Here is a 22,349-nt window from a genome sequence, read left to right as displayed (position 1 = left end):
AGCATGTACTGGACACAGTAAGTGAAGTCTCTCCTGCTCCGAAGCTGTAAAGGCGGAGGACAGAAGGCTTCAAAACAATAGGATGCATGTTGGCAAATGTGTGCGGAGAGGACCAACCCTCCGCGTCACATACTTGCTGCAAGGGAATACCTCTTGCTAGTGCAATTGATGAGGCGATTCCCCTGGTTGAATAAGCCCTAATTCCTAGAGGCGAAGTGAGCCCACGCGCCTCATAGGAGAGGGCAATAGCTGTCCGATCCTCTTAGAGAGGTAACATTATTTAGAAAGACCATCTTAGAATAGTCTTAATTACGCTGGCTGGGAGACCAGCTTGACTTAGAGTCAGAGAGTAGTGAAGGGGACATTTGCTGATCTTGCGAGGCAAAGAGGTCCACCTACGCTACATGAAATTTTCCAGAATGTAAATCGCCCTGAGGGACAGGAATCTGGTGCGCTAGCTATTTAGCGGCGCGAGCACAGTCCGCCCTAGCGATTAATATATGAGACTGCCATAGTGTTGTTCACCCGCACTAGGACATGGTAGTCTCAACTGCTGGAGGAAGTGCTTTAGGGCCTGAAATAGAGCCATGATTTTGAGGCAATATATGTGCCGCGCAAAACGATGGCCTCTCCAGCTCCCTTGGGCTGGACGGTCATTTAAGACCGCACCCCAGCCCATGAGGGAAGCGTCTGTCGTTAGCATGTGCGACGACAAGACGAACTTAGAGTGGGACCCAGAGTCAGAAACCGGGGTCTGAACCACATAGGAAGGGTACGAAGCACCTGGCGCGTAGCCCTTATTGGGGATTGGCCCTAGAGTAAAATCCCCTGGTTCTTAGCCACAACTGAAATGCTCTCATGTGCAGAAGGTCCAAAGGTGTCACCGTGGCTACAGCTGCCATGAGAGCTAAGATCTCTGAAAGTGAAGGTCACTTTCTGGTCTAGCTTGATTTCCTTGACGGTGTTGAGAATGGATTCGACACGAGCGGGAGACAGCTGTGCCCGCTTACGCTCAAATTCCATGTGACACCCAAAAAATGTTGTCCTCTAAACAGGAAAGAGCATGCTTTCATGGCATTGGATCTCAATCCTAGGAAACAAAGATTAGCTAGAACGACATGCTGATGTCGAAGCGCTAGCTACTGAGACTGGGCCAGCCAGTCATGTAATTCAATACGGATGCTCTGGAGTCGTAAGAGCCAGAAGTACATCCATGTATTTTGTGTATGTGCGGGTAAAAAAGCTAGACCAAATGGAAGGACCCGATGCTGGTAAGCTTCGCCCCCGAAAGCGAACCTCAGGAACCTCCTGTGTTGTGGCAATATTTCCATTGATTTATTTTTAGATAGCGGTAAAGCCCGCAAAGTCTAAAAAATTGGACGCAGCCCCCCGTTCCTCTTGCACTTTCCGGTTTCATGGAAGTGGAGACCACGCCATTGAAACGCGGAGGGTGATGTGAGAACTGAATCCTGTAGTTTCTTTGTACAGTGCTTAGTACCCAAGGAGATATACTTGGCAGTAGCTTCCACGCTGCCAGTTTCTCAGAAAGGGGCAAAGCTCAGCGGCTTGGTTAAACGGGGGGGATGTTAGATGTTCGGTTCCTGAAACACGGCAGGAATAACCCGAAGAACTAACATTTTATTGGAGACTGGAGTTGCCCGAAACACCAGTGGTGGCGGAGCAAGAACACCGATCTCCTGGGGGTGCCAGGGAGAACACTTCATTCTTTAAAAGGAATTCTGCGTGCCTCTCCCCATTGGGGGGCCACCCCCCACGGTCCTGGGCACATGAACCTCAGGGCTTCTTTGTGAAGACAATATGCCAGTCTGACCTCTTTTGAGGCGGATTGCGTGACGCACCCCAATCTTGCGAGGGGGTGCCCAGCTCAAAAACACTCTCCTTGTGTGTTTCATGCCTCACAACAGTCAGACCCGGTCGAGACTGGGTGGCCGACAGTCCCGACTCTTGAGCAAGGCGAGGAAGGAATTTCCCGAAGGCTTGTTATATAACTTCGCCTCATGAACCTAGTGGCGACCGAGTTAACGACATCGCCAAGTAGGCCGGGAGGCGAGATGGGGCATCTAGGAGGAATACACGATCCTTCTCCCTAATACCCCTGAGATTCAACCACAAGTGCCTCTAGCAGTTGAGCTTGTAGCACAAGTGATCTCTAGAGATCATAGCGGCCATAAAACGGCCGATAGCACAAGCCGTCTGCTTTGTTGCACGAAGAGACAAGTCTGTGGCCTGGCGTAAATCCAATACGCCTTACCTTGCAGAGCCCCGCCAGTACTCAAGTCTCTCAGCAGGTCAGCCTGGTAGACGTGCAAAACCGCCATGGTGTGCAATGCGCCAACCTGACCTGCTGCCTGAAAAGCTTTTCCCTCCAGGGAAGATAAAAAGTCTACACAGCTTGAAAGGAAATAATAACTTTTCAGGAAGGATGATGTCCCAGAAGGGAGATAGCCTGGAAGCGTCTCCTCTATCTGGGTGTCATCATATAACTCCGCGTTTCTACCTCAATTATATTTAAATAAATAAATAAGTTGATGGCAGGAAAACACGGGATGAATACAGCTTACTCCATGAAAGGGTTAACTCATATGGAGATTGCTAAGAAAAGGGGAGAGAGCGTCGTTGAGGCTCCGCCCCCGGCCACCCGACAGAACCTGCCGTCTATGTTTTTATTTTTATTATTTTTAATTACCATCTCCGCGGAAGCAAGAGAGGATGTTTATCCTTGCCCATTCACAAGAAGCGCGGCGCGCGCTTGCGAGCGGACAGAGGGATTTCCCAATCCGATGAGAACGCGAAAGAAAGGAGTTTTAAATCCGTCTCTCACTGCTCTGCCGGATGCACGAGTTTAAGCCCCAGGAATGCGCGGCGGCTCGAAGATTCTCAAGGAATGCGAGGCGCGCGCGTAGCACTTAATCGAAGCAGTAAAGTGTAGAGATCGCCCTCCGATATGGATTATACACACGGAGGGACATCTCGTTTAAACTCTGCCATTATCGGTGAGTTAAACACTTATTTTTGCTGGTTAGACACACACGCTCACAACTAGACAAGGTGAAGACAAGAATCTGAGGAATGTTTCCGGTTCACTCCTATTTATAACCTGCAGGTGCGTCCTATCAGATGACGTCACCTGACCGAGGTTATAAAAGCCAAAAATTTGGCGTGTTTGGTACACACATGCTTCACAACCGGCAACATGACAAGATGTTCCCATAGCGTTTTCACGCAGCATCGAGTGTAGCCTTTGAAAGGGAAATGCGATAGTTACATATACACACTGAATGACGCATAAATAGTATGCGCGATCCCTTGCACCATCTGCTGAGAGAAATGAGAATCGCAGGTTGGAAAAGGCAGGAAACGGCATGACCGGTGCGCAGCTGACAGCGATTTCACGTAAATAAGAGCAAAATAGCTTCATACTGGCTTTTACTGGTGCGATTTAAAAAATTTAAGCATACAGGGTGATTAAGCTCACAGAACTAGGAAAAGTCATGAAAGGAGGGTCCTGGAAATTGATCAAGTGTGAAGTATTTTTTTTTTTTTACCCCCTTGCGGTCCGCTGCTCGGCGCTTCTAGTGTTAAGTTATACTTCTTTACTGTTTTTCTCTTTTCCTATTTTTCTTGCCATTTGCGAGTGTTCCACAAGACAAGCAAAGTTTTTTCATTTGAAAAATGAGTAAGTCTTGATTTACAAGTACCAAGTATCATAGAGTGTCATGTAGCACACACGCGTCTCCCTTGCTCGGTCTCAGTTCGCATGCGTCACTCGTATAGTTAGCATCCGTGCACACGTGTACTGTTTACTATAACACTGTGACCACATGTGTGTGTGTGTGTGTGTGTGTGTGTGTGTGTGTAAAGCATATTTTATTTTGTGTTTGTATGCGTGTGTGGGACACACTAAATAGAGACTCACCTGCTCACCTCATTGTGTAAGGGTGAGTCTCTATTCGGTAAACTGATGTGCATGTGAAAGTCGTCTTACAGAGCAGCCACCTTACCCCCTACCGCCACTAGTGCCTGTGTGTGTGTGTGTGTGTGTGCGTGCGCTGGGTTGAGTGAGAGTCCCTATCAGTAAACTGGTGTGTGTGTGTATATGTATGTGTGCATGCGGGTGTGTGTGTGTGTTTGAAAGTTATCCTACACAGCAGCCCCCTTTCCCCGCTTCCTCCTCTCCTCTCTTTGATTCTTTTCAAAGGTAAAATGCAGGTTAATTTGTTTTATTTTTTCTTTATATTTTGTATAAATTTTTTTTATATGAATATTTTTGGGTTGTGGAACGAATCATCTGAGTTTCCATTATTCCTTATGAGGGAAATTCACAGTTTTAATATACGAGCATGCTTTCCATAACTAATTATGCTCGCAATCCAAGGTTTAACTGTACTTTCTTTTTCCTTGTCTTGTTATAGGTGGGTGCATCACTTTTCTTTGTCTTTATTTTACCTTGTTGGTTTCAGGTTTGTGTGTGTGTCTGCGCATACAGCCCATTTGTTTTTCTAGATCATTGGATTACATTCTGATCTGGCAGGGTGGTAATTTATATATTTTTGTTGTATAATTTATTATTGTTATTATTGACTAAAGAGATTTTATTTAATATAACAAGGGTCTTAAATGTCAAACCAGGATTTATGAGTGAAAGTATAAAACAGACAATTAAGAAAGAACTTTATTGATCCAAAAGGGAAATTGCTTAAAATGTACAGAAGATGTCAAGCACAGTACGGTGATGAGACTCTTAGCCTTTAGTGTCATTGTTTCAGAGTGAGTGGATTTTCAGTTTCCTTCTGTCTGTTTACATTTAAAGGTCACAAGTTACACTCCTTTTTAACTGAGTTTGCATGACTTATAAATCTCCAAGTGTGTGTGTTAACTTTCAAGCTCAGATCCTGCATTCTGACAAACTTGATTTTCTTTCAGTTTTTACTCTCTGTCTTAAGAGCTAAAGAAGGCTAGGTTACATATTAGCAGTTAGCCGTTAGCCTAGCTTTAACATTTACCCCTTAAAAAGTGCCCAGAGAACTGAAGATCCCTTTTTAAGGCCTTTAATTCCTTTAATTAATGTTAAAGACAGGAAGCATCACACCTTTCTGATACCAGTCTGACTGCTGGAGCATCATTTTCTTTTTGATTTTGTTTTAAATTGTTAGAAAATGATTAAAATGTCTGTGAAATATGGGCATGGAAGCTGACATGATTCTGCATGTTTGAGAAAATAGTTTTAAGGTTTTACTGTTGTGGCTTTACAGTAAAGATCTGTAAGTTTAGTTGAAAACAGAAAACAGTGTTAGGGGGCGTTACTTTTTAAAGTAACTAATTACATTACAAAATTACTGTGTTTAAAAAGTAATCAGTTACATTACAGTGTTACTTTCTGATAAAAGTAACTAGTTTAAGTACTTTTCCGTTGCAGAAAAAAAAAAAAAAACTCCTTTGTGATTCCTCATGCATGTTGTTTTAGTCAAGACCTTTATAATTATTCTACCATCATCACTCAGAGAAGTTTGGCCCATAATCTGTTAACTACTAATACCCCTATCTCACCTACGCGGTTTCGCGTGGTGGCCGTGAGTACGGTTCATCATGATTCACCGCGAGTTTTGGCGCTGTGATTAGGTTTTCATCTTTTCGCGCGTCGGTCGTCGCTGATATAACAGCAGGAATAACAGAGGGGGGCAGGTTATCGGGGGCGGGTTATCGGGGCAGGGGTTGTAGGACGACTTTCACATACACACACACACACACACACACACACACACACACACACACACACACTAAGAGATTGGGAATGACTGCTGTCTAGCTCACGGATTACATAAATTGTCTAAATAACGGATTACATTCTTAAAAATATAATTAAATAACTGAGTACTTAAATGACGGACCTAACGCGTTAGATTACAAGTTACATTAAAAAAGTAATCCAAGTACTCTAATGTTACTTTGTATCGCGTTACACCCAACACTGACAGAAAAGCACACTCTATTTATTATTTAACATGCACACACAACTTCTACGTTTCTACTTAGTTTACTGTGTTCATATAACTCATATAAATAATGCACATTTATTCATTTGTTTACTTGTTGTGATGTGGTAACGAAACCCACTTTAATTGATATTTAAGCAAAACACAGTGATAAAAATTAAGATAATTTCTCAAACTTCCTAATATGTCTCCCAAGACCAACATGCTCTGTATAATAAACTGTGTATTTCATTTCCAGCAGAAAAACCTAAATCTGAACTCACATCAGACCTTAAAGGAGCTGCACTGACGGAAAACTCAGTGACTCTGACCTGTACACTGGAGCTGCCGTCTGCTGGATGGAGGTTTTACTGGATCACACCCACACAGAGCAACGAGACTGAGACTGGAACATTTCACTACTTTATCAGATCAGTTAGTGTCTCTGATGGAGGTCAGTACAGGTGCAGAGCTGGAAGAGGAAACCCAGTCTACTACACGAACAGCAGTGATGCACTCTGGGTAAATGTTACTGGTGAGTAAGAGATGCTCAGTAGGGCTTCTTTTTAAATCATCACACCAGATATTTACACACTTGCATTAAAGAAAAAGTATAATTTCTAAGCATTGGTGTGTTAAGTCATGACCAGCGTGAGGGTGAATGAATTCAGATAAGCATCAACATCAAATAAAAGTCGAATGACTGGTAATGATGGTGCCGAGTCTGAAAGCCTAAGAAGATTAGACAGTGCTGCATGATCTGAAAACAGTATAATCAGGACAAAGTCTTCCCAATGGGGGCCTCATCCACACCAACACACACTCTTAACTCTAACAACATGGTCAGTTTTAGCTAGGCCACCTTGCCAACAAGTCTTGTAGTGACACACAGAGGAAATCTCTAGGAACCAGTTTACAAATCCAGTGTTTTCCCATAAATCATGATCTGATTCACATACAAATGCTAATTTTGATAAAACACAAAGGTCAAATCAGTTATTACTTTTCCTTCCTTCTTGTTCCTCTGCTCCTGAATGACAGTAGTAAGACATGCAGAGAAAAAACAGTCAGTTTCACAATACCAGAAAGAAAGTAGTAAAGATGTGACACATGAAATGTTGATAAGGCATCGTGGAAACACCATAAACCTGATAAAACACATGAGGAACTGGTGACTAAAGAGCATGAGGAGTTACAGCAGAAGTGAGAAGAAACCGAGAGAGCACACACACACACACACACACACACACACACACACACTGACAGAAGCATTGTCCAGGTATTCAGTGATAAAACTAGGTTATTTTAATATAGACATAATATAGACATTATATATGAGCCACTTCTTAGCTCCGCCCCCTCTTCCACGAGCGTTGCTGAATTAGAAAGAATCACTGTGTCTGGAATCATTTCAGCATGAATATACACATGGCTGCGGTCTGATCAGGAGTATAAATCAGAATGAAAAGTCCAAACATTTTAATCTTAGGATACAACAGGGAGTTTAAGAATGGATAGTTATTAGATTTATTTTACTCTGACAGGTCTTTCTGCATGTAGTGAGGGCCAGATGAAGCTTCATTTAGGTGTCGATCTAGTGGACAAATCTTGTGTAGCAACTAGATCGTAACATCACAAGCAGCACAAGTAATATGTAGATGTAGTTGCACTGTTCAAGGAAATGTTTATGCACATAATTAACATCTCTGAATACTTGAAAATTAACTGAAGAGTGCATGAGCCTTTACTTAAGCACCAAACGAGTTGGTCACGTGACTCCGGAAAACACAAGGCTTCGTTTGTCATTGGTCACGTGACTCTTGGGTAACTCACACACACCTCGAATCGAGGCTTTATTTGGACATGCCCCCTTCTGCTCGATACAAGCTTTGGAGCTTCTGTGTCATAGTAACATCACTATTTGCATGTTTTCACATCCTCTACAGACATACAGCATGCTCGCTGTAGTGGTTATGTTCCTGGCAGCTCCGTACTACACGAGTGTGTATGAAACGTTAGTGTACATCACAACCAGAGGATGTAACATACAAAAAAAAAGTCAGTCTCTCTGACTAGCAACCACACCTTTTTGTGCCAAGGTTTAGACAGCTGATTGACGTCAGAATGTGCCATTTTTCAGACTAGACTGTGTGTTTTGACTGTCTTAGGGTCTGTTCATGTATCACATTTTTTGTGTGCTCAGTTGTGTTATTGCCCAAATGAAAATTGACACAAGTTAGAGTTGCTTTGGTTTAAGTATCTGATTGCAGTCAAACAGTGGCATTTTTTTCCACTAGGCCCGAATGTATTCTTTCTCGGACTGCCTTAAACACAGATGTATGTTGCTTGTAAGTTATAAATAAGTTTAATAAAAGCAATTTGGTCTATCTGATCTGTTATCACCGAAATAAGAATGGGTTACCTGTTGAGTCTGGTTCCTCTGAAGGTTTCTTCTTATTGCCACCTCAGATAGATTTTCCTTGCCATCACCACCCTCTGCTTGATCATTGGGGACAATCTGATAATTATTATTTATACTTTATATAATTTATATATATTGTATATTTTGTTACACTTTTTTCTTTTTTTTTTACTTTTGGTTCCTGGAACACTGTGGACCGCAGGTAAGTTTCATTTGCCTTAAAGTGGAAAAGCTTCTCTCTCCTGAGGCAACAGTGATAGACAATGTTAACAGTTAATGCAAGGCAATGCTTAGATTGTCATAAAGCTCCAAGAGATTCTCCTTGTAGATGTAATCTAACATCTCTGCAGGTGTAGATACTGTATGTGATGTAGAAAAACATAAACAGCTGCTCTCACTCCAAGAATCCTGTCCTGACTGTCAGTGTCTCCCAGTGTCTGCTCCAGATTCCTACATCATGAGATTCTAAATCCATTACTGCAAAGTAAGGAGGTGCTTCCCCTTTCAAAGAGCTTACAACAAAAACAAAACATCACTACTGACTGAATAAACTAAACGATTTCTCTTAATTCTTTAGAGAAAATTTTGTCGAGGAATTTTGTCACTGTTTTGAGGAAAATTTGAATCCTTTATTTGAACTGGTGGCCTTTTGACAATACTTCATCTTTGTTGGTCAGTTATTTTCTCAGTCCAAACCGCTGAGTCGTTAGAAAGCACGATTTTGCTTCCCAGTAGATTATGGGGCGGGTGCTGGGTATCAGGGACAGGGCACGCATCTGAGCTGCCGGCAAAAGTAGTGACTGGTGCCGCTGCAGCTTGTTCAGGGGGTGGTATATCTGGGTCTTCCTCCTCTTCAGATGATTTATTTTGATTTTAAGGTAAAACAAATTTTATAGCCAAATATAAGCCAAAGCTTTCAGTATTTGATTTCTTTAGTTTTCTATCGTTTTTGAGCACTGCTTGGATAAGCACGCTTCATGGTTTATTCTTTCAAAACAGTATGCAATGAGGCTCATACACTTTTAGTCCGTTCTACTCTGAATCACACAGGAGTTTATATGTGCAGAGCAGAGTGTCTTTCACACATACTACAGCAAACCACAGCCTCTGTGTGTCACTGGTGAGGAAATACGTTAACATCTATTGTGTGTGATTTTATTATTATTATTAGGATTTAAAGGAATAAAATTACTGATATCCATCAATATCCATCTACAGATGGAGCCACGCCAAATAGCCGCGGGCGTGTGAATTGCGTACGAATGGCGTACGGCTGCCCTATGCACGCCGTAATCCCCCCTCCTTTTTCTTCGAGAAAGGCGTGTCAAGATTTCACAGTAAACACGCCCATTCAAGCCCTATTTATGCATTTACCTGGTTCCACCACTAGATGGCGCTTCGTTCTCAAGGACACGTTAACACAAGCCAGCAATTTAGCTGCGCTGAGTTGCAATCACGTGATTTTAACAACCCGCTCCCACCCCCGCCGAACTGACGCTACCAAACTGCACTAGAGATGAAGATGGCGGCTTAATGGACTATTCGCGGTAAGTGGTGTTTTAATTTATAAAATTTGTTTGGGATTAGTTTACAGTTTATTTCCCAGTTTAGTTTTTTTATCGGCCATTTTGAAAATCACTGGCAGCACCAGCAGCGGTCAGATGTAACTTTAGATAACTTAATGATCTGTTTACCAAGTCTGGAGTTAACATTACAGCTTACTGTCAGTGTCACAAACTCACAATGTCACTCCTCTTTAACTAAAAAGACACTAAAGCTTCAAAAATACTCTTAATGTCCCTATTACAAAAGCTGCACTACCGGATGAAGAGTGTTTGTGCTCTATAAAAATGCCTTTAGAGTCTGACCGCTTGTTGTCTGGATAAATTCAGCATTTATTTATTCTTAGGGTAAGAGTTAATCTGCAGGTTATTTCTGTGAATATAATGTGATGCAGTTCATGAAGGACACAAGCTGAGGATAGATGTATAGGAGCTCGTGAGCTAAACGCTCATAACCCGGTTTATATTTTTCTTAATGTGGCCGTGACTTTGCGCGGTAGCGCGAGCGCTTAGTTACCGAGCTGGATAAAAACTCTGAAGTGTTTATCAGTTAAGGAGTGTGAGGAGGGGGAGGTGTGTGTGTGGGGGGGGGGGGGCTTCAGTACTGGGTAAGTTATAGTTTGGCTTCAGAGATGAACTAATATATACGAGTGTTATATCGCCTAACTTATTTGTATGAAAAGCGCATTTTAATTTAATGCAGACGATAATACAGACAGACCGGGGTTAACACTAACAAAATTCAATGGTTAAAGTTATCCCAGTTTATTTACATTCCAGAATTCCCCAAAACAGTATTTTACACACTCTGTGGTGTAGGTTTACTAATATCTTTTATATTTATTACAACTAGATATTCTGTAACGTTTATTTATCTCTGTCTTCACTAAATTCTCCTGTTTTCTTTAATCAGAGCTCCGCCCTGGAGGATTGGGGGGTCAGACGGATGACGGTTGGCCTTTTGGAGCTACTGGAGGAGCCTGAACAAGCTGTTGAGGGAGCTGTAGGAGGGATGACGTCACAGTGCAACAGCTTTAGAATGATGTTTGGTCAGGTCTACTGTATGTTCTGAACATGGAATTGCAAAACGTCTGATACTTTAGGGGGAAAACAAAGAATTAAACAGTTCCATCTTTAATATATATATATTTTTTAATGATATTTTAATATAAAAGAACCAGATAGAGACTGATAAGCAGCTGGTGTTATCCGGGTATTTTAATGACCTTTAAGCAAAAATTTAACATGTTTTTACCTGTTTTATACAAATTATTGTTTTACCTTTGACTAGTTTTGGAAGAATAAATTTTATTTTTAAAGTCATGTGTGCGTGTTTTAATTGTTGGGGGATTGTTTGTGTATTTAAAAATACATTTACTTAAACCAACAACTTCAATGTGCAAAAATGGGACCCGACGTTGTTTTAAATAGTCAAATAGTTAGGCTAATAATAATGATAATAATAATAATAATTATTATTATTATTATTATTACTGGTTATAGAAACAAATTAAAACAACAGTTAAACACTTGATCATATGTATCTGTGCTAGTTTGTGACTATGTGACCCATAATAATTTTTTCTCAGTATAAAAGTTTTGGGGGTTTTTAAGAACTCCATTAAAAGAGCAAAGACAAACTTAGAAGGAGTGGAAGGTAAGAAACCTTAGTGGAGAATACTGACTGTGACATGGTGCTAATTGCTCTCTCTGTGTGTGTGTGTGTGTGTGTTTGGCGGGGGGAGGGGTACTTCAGACTTACTTGTCTCTGCCCAAATGTTTGTGTTAAAGCAACGGAGAAATGCCGGAGCGCGCGCGCACACACACACACACACACACCTCTCATCCACAAACGCTTTAACTGTTGTCTTGTAAATCGTTGATTAAACCTATGAACACAGCTGTTCAGCATCAGTCCTAAACACAAGCGCAGGGTCTGTTTTTGTCCTTAATTAAAAGACACCAATATGTTAATAATTTACACAATGATAACATGTTGTTTATGTTTAATGTTTTTTTTGCGGGAAAAGGTAATAAGCAATATTTAAAATAAAACAAACCAGGAAGTAAGTGTTTCATACATTAAGGTGCTGTGTATAACCAAGTGCCCCAACAGACATAGCAACAGTGTGGAGAGTGTGTGCGCTGTGGGGGATTGGAAGGTGAACGAAGATAATCATTTACAAAACAAAAGACGTTCAGAGGTGTTTTATGCCCTAAAACGCCCCCCCCCCCCCACGGCACGGATTGCCCCCCATTACGCAATCGCTATCTTCAAAGAAAAGCCGCCGTCCCTTTTCATTTAAATGCTATAGCGAGTGTTTTTTCCTTCCCTCCGCTTGTGAACACAGTTGCGTTCAGTAACACGATGTAACCAATTACCTAAACAGCAGCAACAACAACCATTATGATCACACTTTGTTGAATTTATATTGCTTAAATATTTCGCAGCTCTGTCCTCTTTGCATTGCTACGTGTTTATTTACTTCCTTTTCGCATCGCACGTAATGCACTCTAAAATCGACACTATCAAACTTGGAAATGATATAATATCCAATCAAACATCACGTTATTAAAATTAACGAATTTGTCACTACTCTTCTCTTATGCAGCACGGCTAAAAATATAATAAAAATTACACCAAAGTGCTGCAGGTTTGGTGTCCGTGAGCTTTTCCTAATCAGAGTTAGACGGGGGGCATTTTGTGGCTTCTCCAGTTACACTCTACTTAGATATTACACAGAGAGGAGTTAATTTGAAAAAAATTTTAAAATTGTTTTCTTCATCCTAGCTTAATTTCATCTCATGAAATAATAGTAAGTTTTGGAGTTTTGGTATGAGTATATCTCCCCAGCCAGTGTTGGGACAGGGTAGCATCGTGGCAGGATTGGTGTAACTTTTCTTATCTTTTTAGCCGTGCTGCGTAAGAGAAGAGTAGTGACAAATTCGTTACTTTCGTTACTAGACTATTTTGTCTGCAAGTGAAATACATCGATACGTTAATAATTTACACCACGATAACATTACTGCAGAAGGATCTAGAGACGTGACTTTGAGACGTTCACAGTATATTCAAACCGTAGACAGTGTTTATTCTGCAGAACATTACAAAACAGCCATGTCCAATAAAACAGTGCATCTTTAATAAGCCGCATTGGTTTCGAGTCAGTAGTAAAACTAACGAAAGACTGAGAAGCCCCGTAAACTTGACCCTGACAATGATAGTCGATCTTATATATATATATATATATATATATATATATATATATATATTTTTTTTTATGTTCGAATTAACGTTTCAGAGTAGCCTATATAATTTGTCTTGTCATCTGTTTACAGCGTTGGCTGATTTTGTGATTGAGACCCATGGGTTACATTGAAATATTTTTTATTAGTAGTAGTAAGCCAGGCTTTAGTAACCCTGGATAAATCACAATATAAGCCCTCTCTCGCGCACGCTCTCTCTCTCTCTCTCTCTCACACACACACACACAGACACACGTACACACACGAACAAGTAAAACATGAAATCGCGTAAAACCAAAAACAAAAAAACTAAATTACAGTAGTATCCTGTAGGTGATCCCTGTCCTAATAACAGGCGCTGACCCTCTGGACCTGTTTAGTTCTGTTAGTATTGTGTTCATGTGTGAATGTTTGTGGGGATTTAATCTGTTTCTGCAGCCGCATCTATTCACCGTAGTGATAAGTGATTAATGTCCCATCAGATCTTTGATGGGGGACGTTATGCTGGTTAAATGACTAAAGACATACTGATCCGTATGAACAGATATTTGTTCCAGATATTATGCGCCATTAATCGATTTGTTATGCCAATTTTTGACTATCAGCGAAAAAAAACATCAGCGAAAACATCAAAAATATAACGAAAACAAACTCAAGCAGAAGTTAAATTTCAAGCTTTATTTTGCAGTAAAATATTATCTACCAGTGTATTAAAAGGAAATAAATAAAAACACCATAATGTAAAATACTGTACATAGCCCGCATTTGTATTCCGTACCTATAACGACTGGTATAGATAAATTACAGATGTTACCGTCTTTAAGTATTATTAAGAATGTCGTGAAAAATATTGCAATAAGTAGTTTTATTAATTAATTTAATCATTAATTAAAATAGCATAAGCATCATGGATTGTGTATTGAGTGATTTAAATCTGTTTTATGAATCGTTTTTATCCCTCTTTTTTACCACATCATCTTTTTATGAAACTATGTTGACGTAAGTTATGTTATATATATATTAAATATAGTAACCGGCTGCTTGGACACTGCAGTTAACTGAAGCAGTCAATGCTCCATCTGGCGGAATTATACAGCATTGCAACTATCTTTTTAGAAAGCGCATGGGGGCGTTTATGGGGTGGGGCATCGTTAACTACGTCATCGCGGGGGATCACATTCCGTGCACGGATCGATCATGGTCCTGTCACGGTCCTGTCATGGACCTATCATGCTCCAAGCGGCTGTTTGACGTGGCTCCCACTGTATCGATCCATCTGTCTGTTTGTCTGTCTATTGTTAATTGATTACATCATGCATGTTTAATATGTTCTGTTCACAATCATTTGTGTTTCAGGTGAGTCTCCTCCAGTGTCTCTGATCATCAGTCCCAGCAGAACTCAACACTTTACTAATGACTCTCTCTCACTGAGCTGTAAGGACCAGAGAGACTCTACTGGATGGACAGTGAGAGGACACACAAATGAGACACTGTTTAATTGTTCATTAGTTTCAGGATCTACATGTAACATCAGCGCCCTCTCTACATCACACACTGGAGTTTACTGGTGTCAGTCTGAATCTGGAGGATACAGTAATTCTCTCAACATTACAGTGCACAGTGAGTCTTTAATTGTCTTATCAGTAATATACTCATTTACATACCTTGACAACATTAAAAAATAGAGTACAGTTAAACCTTGGATTGTGAGCATACAGTAATTTGTTCCGGAAGTGTGTTTGTGTATCAAAACATTCGTATATCAAAGTTAATTTCCTCATAAGAAATAATAGAAACTCAGATAATTTGTTCTACAACCCCAAAAACATTTATCTAAAAATAATTAATACAAAATATAAAGTAAAAATAAAACAAATTAACCTGCAATTTACCTTTATAAAGAATCGGGCTGATGTGAGTGAGGTGAGAGGAGGAGGGGCAGGGGGGTTATTGTGTGGGACGACTTTCTCACACACACACACACACACACTAATGAAACTGCTGTTGTCTTAACTGTGACATTGCATTGTTGTTTAACAGAATCACCTCCGTAGGACACTGCTACAGCCTATTAAACATTTTTCTTTACAGAGGTCTTTATTGCCGTACAGTGACTAACGTACAGTTACTACACTTGGACACAAAATAATGGTTTACGCACATACATGCGCGCACACACACACACACACACACACACACACACACACACACACACACACACACACACACACACACACGGTCACAATGCTATAGTACCAGTACACGTACACAGATGTTGACTATACAAGTGATGCACGCACACTGAGCCTGATCATGAGAGACGATTACCCACAATCCCACACCGCATGAGTGAGAAGAATCACTGGCTCAGTTGTGATCATGTGATGCTTGACAGACAAAGCCCATGCATACTACTCGTAGTGTAAAACTATCAAATTAAAATTTATTTAAAATTTTGGCTCGTCTTGCAAAACACTCGTAAACTAAGTTACTCAGCATTCCAAGGTTTTACTGTATTGTAAAGAAACAAACTGATACATCTCTCTGCATCACTGCCTTGTTTAACAAAACATATGTTAGTTCTTGATCAAAGCTTTAATTTATATACTACATTTAAAAAATAAATTGTTCTTAATTTGTTCCATGTTCAAATGTACAATGTTATTTGGGTCTCAGGGAGGGCAGCACTATTAGGTACAAATTGTAAATATGTTCTACAACTGACATTAATATAAATTTTATTATTCGTTATACTGTGTAAACAAATAGAAGTCAAACATAAATCCTCAAGGGAAAAAAAAGCTATAAAATCTACGTAGGGTTGATTCCCTACAGTGCAACATGGCGACTGGTTTCAGACCTATTGTTCTGTATAAGTCACATAACTCCTTTCTTGTAGCTGTCATAATTATTTCCATAACTTTTTATTACATTTAGGCATGTGACAGATGCTTTTTTCCAGTGCGACTTAAAAAAGTTAATAAGTTTACGTCATCCATATCATCCAGTCTGCATAGACATGGCAAAATAAACTAATCACAGACAGATGTATTCAATCCACGACATAACTTTCACTTGGGCAAAATCTAATGCCTTTAATATACAGAAACCCAAACTTACACTGCTATTTCTCAACACATGGACATGATGAATAAGTAAATAAATATATGAAAAAATAAATAAATCAATTTGGTATTAAAATGGAGCTTTTTTTGCCTACAAAAATACAAACAAAAATATATTCATAACAAAAATCACCCAAAATGTGAATCAATAACACATTTGATGTGACGGGTCAAATTTTTACTGCTCATCTGTCTATACTTCCAAAAACTTCTTTTGGTCATAAATATGGCAGTGTGGTCTTACTCTAACGTCACAAGCTACAGATCAGTTGAGGTCTTTATGCTACAATTATATTTGTATTTGAGCCACTTTATGCTTTCAATGTTCTCTTTCCTACAGATGGTGATGTGATCCTGGAGAGTCCTGTCCATCCTGTAACTGAGGGAAATCCTCTGACTTTACGCTGTTTATATCGCAACACAAACATCTCAGACTCTGGTGCTGATTTCTATAAAGATGGATCAGTTCTCCAGAATAAGACTACAGGAGAGATAACCATCAGTAGTGTCTCAAAGTCAGATGAAGGTTTCTACCACTGTACACACCCAGAGAGAGGAGAGTCACCGAAAAGCTGGGTTTCAGTCAGAGGTGAGGAAACCACGTCTACTTATTTTTATTAATACAGATTGTCCTAGTCCATGTTTACCTGTGTTTTATTTTTAGTATGTTTAATAAAGTTAAAGTCTGTGCTTATGTCCTGTGTCAGTCTCCATTATTAGCATGTCATTTCTATTTTAAGAGTTACATGATTTAGTACGATTCTTAAAAAGACAGTAATATGTACAGTCTGGTTAAGAATTTGAGACACAATTTCTAAAATATAGTGTAAAAATAACAAATACACAGGGGTGATATTTAAACTTCTTTAAATATTTACTACACATACAGTATAATGTGGTTTTCTACATTTGTCTGATAAACACAGTATGTTAGACAGAGCCGGTCCTGACTACCCTGACTTGTGAGCCATAAGAATCATTTTTATTTCTCAGACAGTCCTCCCATCCCATTTCCCACTCTGTACTTCCACTACAATGCTTCTACTCTTCTGAGAAGGCTTTCCACAAGGTTTAGGAGTGTGTTTATGGGAATCTTTGATTATTCTTCCAGGAGCACATTTGTAAGGTCAGACACTGATGTTAGACGAGAAGGCCTGGCTCACAGTCTCAGCTCTAATTCATCCCAAAGGTGTTCTATCGGGTGGAGGTGCAGGCCAGTCAAGTTCTTCCACACCAAACTCGCTCATCCATGTCTTTATGGATCGTACTTTGTGCACTGGTGCACAGTCATGTTGGAACTGGTTTGGGGCTGTTTTTCAGGAGTTAGACTCGGCCCCTCATTTCCAGTGAAAGGAACTCTTAATGCTTTAGCAAGACATGTTGGACAATTTCATGCTGCCAACTTTGTGGGAATAGTTTGAGTTGAAGTTGTTTTAGCTGCAAAGGGTGGGCCAGCATCATACTAAACCCTATGGATGAAGAACTGTATGTTACTCAAGTTCACATGCATGTGAATTTGGCAATGTAGTGTTTATATATATATATATATATATATATATATATATATATATATAGTGTGTGTATTGTGTTTATATATATATATATATATATATATATATATATATATATATATATATATATATACACACACACACACACACACACTGTTTATGTGTGTGTGTGTGTGTGTGTGTGTGTGTGTGTGTATAATAGATACTTTTTCCTCCCTCCGTTTCTCTCACATGAAAAAGCATCACAGTCGGTACTGAAGCTCCTCAGCAGTGTGGTAGCGGCCTCTCCGTATGTGCTGGTGACCATCATTCTGGGAGTGAAATGTTACACAGCTCGAAGTAAGAACTCAGTGTTCTTTATTAACCATAAAATTAAACCCTAACGTTTAATAAGAGGTTGATCTAAAGTGTATTATTTCACAGCTGAACCTACGGAGAACAAAAGGCCAGAATCAGTGATAGAGGCCGAAGCATCTTCCTGAGTCTTTCAGAGTCTTCTTTTTTTTTTATTTTTTAAATAAACTAGCTTTTAAAAAACAACAGTCCCAAGTGTAACATACAAGACATTTGTGCATGTGTTCAGTCAGTAAGTGCAGTTTTAGTCTTGAGGGGCCTGTAAGATGGTTTCTGTTATTTTGCATTCCTGATTTTTTTGTATTGTATTACTTGTATGCATTTATTCTGTTAGATTTACTTTGTGTCATAGCTTTAGCTAGTGTTGTCATTTACTTTGTTTGATTAATTTATATTTATATATATATATATATATATATATATATATATATATATATATATATTTTTTTTTTTTTTTTTTTAAACTATAGTCAGTATTTATTTAATTATATAATTTGCTCTGGGATACATATAAAGGATGGTTTGATGCAGAGTTATGTCTTTGATAGAGTAAAGCTTATTTTGTAATGTTTTATAAAAGTAAATATCTAGGTAGATGCATTTTGTTGTTTAATAAATTTAATAAGCCTGAAGTTACTTTGGCTGTACTACACTTTAATAAATAAAATATGAAAAAATCTCCAAAAAGTTTCGTTTTTTTCCTAAATAACCCATGTTTTCATAAAGACAAGAAGCCATCTTTTCTTTTGTTAAGGTTTTACCCTTGTGACAGCAGCTCAGGTCCCATATTAACTAAACATCTCAGAGTAGGAAATCTCCTAAGTGGCCAGTGATGCAATTTTAGTCCTACTTTTAGGAGTAGGACTAAGGAAAATGGCATTCAAATCAATGAAAAACTGCTTTGTGGGCATCATCTATTACAGATATTAAAATAATTGCATTTATGTATAAACTTATATATAAATGCAATACTATAACTACCTTATAGGTCAAGAGAGCAATGTATAGTGAAATGGATATTTACAATGGTGATTATAGAGATATACAAATATGATGACACAACTGAACATAGTCAATATAACAAACAGATTCACTTACAGGCAATGTCTTCTCAAGGGATAACATTGAGTATGGCAAAGGATTTTCCTAGGTTACAACATGCTCTACCCATTGCTTTCTCTACATTACTTCCTGAAACACACACTCACTTCCTGTCACATGTCACTTAAAAAAATAACCAGCATGGGTCAATAAACAACTTTACCTACAATTGGCAGGGCCAGAACACTTTCGCATCTGGACATTGGAAAAGGGAATTATGCAAAGCTTCTTTTTATCGACTACAGCTCAGCTTTTAACACTGTAGTCCTTTCCCAAATCATCATGAAGTTCAGTGAACTGAGGCTTGGTCACTCATTATGCTCCTGGATTAAGCATTACATTAAACATCGGATCACCTCAAGGTTGTGTTCTGAGTCGCCTGCTCTTCTCTCTCTACACCCATGACTGCTATGCTCGACACAGCTCCAACTCAATTGTGAAATTCTAGAATTATACAGTGGTGGTTGGTCTGATCCAGAACAACGTGGAGACAGCTTATCTGGAGGAGACAGTAGCACGATTTTATTGGTGTAAGATCAATAACTTAGACTGAAATGTATCAAAGAGCAAGGAGATGGTGGTGGGCTTCAGGAAAGGAAAGCAGGTCTCCCAGTATACGCTGCTCAAGGACTTTAGTGGAGAGGGTGACCAGCTACAAGTATCTGGGAGTCCATATCTCTGAGGACTTATCCTGGACACTCTTCACTGGTGAAGAAGTCTAGGCAGCGCTTGTACTTCAGACAGCTGAGGAAGTTCAGGATCTCCTAAGGTCTGCGTAAAAACTTCTACACCTAGTCTGTTGTCTTTGGGAATATTATCGTCTTTTATGGGACTGCTGTATGGGAACAGCAGCTCCCAGGACAAAAATGATTTAATGAGAGTGATCAGGTGTGCCGAGCGCATCACTAGGACTAAACACATCTACAGGACATTTACATCAGGCAGTGCAGGTCCAGGGGACAGCGCATCCTAAAAGACATTCACTACCCAAATCACAATCTGTTTCAGTGGCTGCCATCTGATAAGAGACTCCGATCACTCAGGTCACGTACTGAAAGACAGAACAGCAGCTTTTTTCCATCAGGCTATAAGGATATTAAACACATAACCTTACCAATGAATGACAAATTCAGCACAGTCACTTTAACACATTTTATCACATATTATTGCACTAGTATCACATTTTACATCATAATTCTGTATAATTTATAATTATAATATATTGTATACAATTTATTTTATAGTCTTCTTAGTCTTATTTTTATTTTGTACACTGTAAACCCTAATGTTGTCTTTACTTATACAATCAAGTAATGTTGACTAAACATTACTTAAAATTTTGCATTTTGGACCCATCACTTAAAAATATAAGTTCATTTAACTTATTTACCATCAAAATGCATAAACTTAAGATTTTAAGTGTTGTGAACTCAAAATCATGATTAATCCTTTGGGGGAAAAAACATTTTCAAAAGGTCAATTTTCACAAATGTGAATGTGGCGTGGGCGGGGCGGCTGCTGACGACCAGCATGCTTTGCGGGGATGTCGGTGTGTTCACCATGTTGGGGAAGGGTGTTTGGGTTAGTGGCTTCGGCCCTGTTTGTGTGTGTGGGCAAGGGTTGACGTGTGAAACATGCTCCAGTTCGTGCTGAGGCTGAATTGGATGGTGGTTTCTGTGAGAATGTACTGCTCATGCCGTACATGCTGTGTGCCTAATAAAGTACTCTCCAACATTCTTTCCGGCGGAAAATTGTGGCGTTTTGTCAATAAAAAAAATCTAAGCTTAAAAATGCTGTTCATTGTTTTATTTCAGTTCGGTGTGCACAAAGCTTGCAGTCAAATATAAGAACATTGTTTAACAGGTTTAAGTTACATTTTCATGTTGAGTTAACTTAAATATATAAGTACACTTAAAAAAAATGTATACCAAGTGAACGCAATTTTTTAAGTACATTAAATAAGTGCTAAGTTTGTTGAACTAAATGATTTAAGTACAGTCTACAAAACCGCCAAGTTAAGTAAACTTAAATATGCAAGTTTTGGAAGATTCCATTACTTAATTAAATTGAGGCAACGAGTTTACTCAATCAAATTAGTCCAATTAACTTATTAGGGTTTTCAGTGTACTTATTCTTTTTTTTCTTCTTAAAAATCTGCACAGTCTGAAGTTTAATGCAATTGCATTTTACTACTGTTGTACTTGTACAACCATATATGTGACAAATAAAATTCTTGAATCTTGAATGTGTAGGCTGCTTTGCGTCTCTCAGTGTCGTGAACAGTGACATCACACTTGCTCAAGGGCCCAACAATGTAAACCTGGTGGAGCTGAGACTTAAACTGCAAATCTTAATTCAGTGACTTAAACTTAATCCTTAACTTTTTGAGCCACCACTGGTGCAGTCCTAGTCCTCGCTGAAAGTAAATTATTTTTTTTAAAAATGACCAAAAAAAACAGTTTTTACTTTGTCGTTGTGGAATATTATGAGCAGAATGATGAGGGGGAAAAAAAGATTTTAATACATTTTATGATGAGTTTAAAATATTGTAGCGTTTTTCACCGCTAAGCAGGCACTTGGAGAGACGGGTGAGCTTCCTTGCTGCCCAATGCAAATGGCTGGGAGTAATTTATTTTCTAACAGCACGTAATAACAACAAAAGCACATTCAATCAGTTTATAAACACACGTCTAACTCACACACACACACCCTGGCCGAAGCCACTAACCCAAACACCTTTCCTCGACAGGATGAACACCTAACAACCCCTCCCGCAAAGCATGATGGTTACTAGTGCAAAACCCCGCCCACGCCACAATATAATAAATGTGGACAATCCAAAAGGGTCTGAAACTTTGCTTTGGCACTGAATATACTACAGTTACAATATTTTATTACAATGGCACCCAGTATATCTCTGTGGGATATACTGTATTAGGCAGAAAGTGAACCTTTTTTCTTGAAGTTGATGTGTTAGAAGGAGAGAAAAAAAGGGCAAAAGTAAGGATATGGGCTTTGAGTGATTTTAACCTACT

At 39.3% G+C, this 22,349-nt stretch overlaps 1 pseudogene; it reads left to right on the top strand.

Moving 5' to 3' along the window:
• The window catches only part of LOC128520489 (basement membrane-specific heparan sulfate proteoglycan core protein-like), a 59,156-nt pseudogene extending 37,480 nt beyond the window's left edge, over positions 1 to 21,676 (top strand).
• Positions 21,677 to 22,349: the final 673 nt, after the last annotated feature.

The sequence above is a fragment of the Clarias gariepinus genome, chromosome 1 (genome assembly GCF_024256425.1).
Source record: "Clarias gariepinus isolate MV-2021 ecotype Netherlands chromosome 1, CGAR_prim_01v2, whole genome shotgun sequence".
Classification (NCBI taxonomy): domain Eukaryota; kingdom Metazoa; phylum Chordata; class Actinopteri; order Siluriformes; family Clariidae; genus Clarias; species Clarias gariepinus.
This window is presented reverse-complemented; position numbering and strand designations above follow the sequence as displayed.